Raw genomic sequence first — 1,477 nt, 5'->3', positions numbered from 1 at the left:
GTACTGGATATACCAGCATTTATTATTAAGTTTAGTAAGGGCAGGGGTAGGTTAGTAAGGGATTTAGGGTCATTTGATTATGAGGTGAGATGGTCACATGGGGATGAAGTAATTCTTTAACATAACATCTGTATGCAGAAGTACAGTATACAGAGGTAAGAATTTACAATATAGTGTGTGCATCAGTAATTTCTAACAGAGCCTTAAAACAGAAACACAGTTTTTCCATAAACTTTGGTTAGCAAGATATTAATCAGCACTAACAGCTGCAGCAAAGCTGGTTACAAACAATCCATAGAAACAGGTCGTGAAGCTAGACAACCGGTTAGACCAGAAATTCTCAGAAGGGAGTATGTCTTAACCCTAAAGAGGCCTAGAAGAGCCGTGGCAAGATGAGGGCGTTTATAGCCCTATCTTATGCATAGGAACAAGCGCCCCTCATGCATCCATTTATAGGCTCTCCTCAAGGATCGCATTCCATTCCCAGAGCTATGAACATCTGCTTTTCTGGAATAGGAATCTTGGTGATATGAAACCTCCCTGATTGCCCATCCGTTCATAGGCTCTCTGCAGGAAGAAGCACATCACGCACTGTTGGCTCATTCTGGCAGTCGAACCTGGCATTGTCTTTACACAATCCTGCATGCAACTTTGTATTTACAATAATCAGGAGCATTTCATCTTTTATTCTGTAGCAATAGTTTCAGGGGGTCTCCCTACAGTCTGTCATATGTTTAAATAGAAATAACTAAATAAAAGATGTGAATTTGGATAGAAATGAAAGATACAAATATTTAAAAGTTATTTCATCTACTATAAACATCTACATTTGGACTTAATGTTAATTAAATCTGTCATCTTTAACTCTATTTTATTGATTTGCAGCTCAATAAACGCATTTGCTTACTAGATAGTCTTCACAAATGAAACAAATCTTGATATATAACTGCCATTTTTAAATGTATAGAAGATATCATATAAATAAATGTGCTTGTTCATGGGGTTTCTATATTGGGAATGATAGTGTAAAGACAGATTTATTTGGGGATTTTGTATGTAAATTTTTAAAATGCCTTATCGCATGCAGATTTGAATCTCAACACCTAAGCAGATTACATTTCTCACATCTTTCCAAGAGAGCATTTAGATTCAATTCAAAATTCTATTTTTGCTGGATATGTAGGCCCAAATCACAAAGCTCTGGCTTAGTTTATTGTCACACAAACAGCATAGCCTAAGGTTTTCTTAAGCAGAATAAATTGTAGATAACTAACATTCATTTATTTCTTATGTATAAAAATTTTATAAGTCAAGTATCATGCTTGCTTATTAGCAGAACATAAAGGACACAAAAGTCCTAAAAGCACTAAACTTTCTTAAGTTGTGGCCTTTAGAAAGCTCAGAGTCCACCTGTCAGAGATATAAAGAGTTATGTTTCAATCAAAAACTGTTCAGTATAATATTTGTATTTAAGTTT

This window comes from Colobus angolensis, unplaced genomic scaffold (genome assembly GCF_000951035.1).
Source record: "Colobus angolensis palliatus isolate OR3802 unplaced genomic scaffold, Cang.pa_1.0 Scaffold191, whole genome shotgun sequence".
NCBI lineage: Eukaryota > Metazoa > Chordata > Mammalia > Primates > Cercopithecidae > Colobus > Colobus angolensis.
This window is presented reverse-complemented; position numbering follows the sequence as displayed.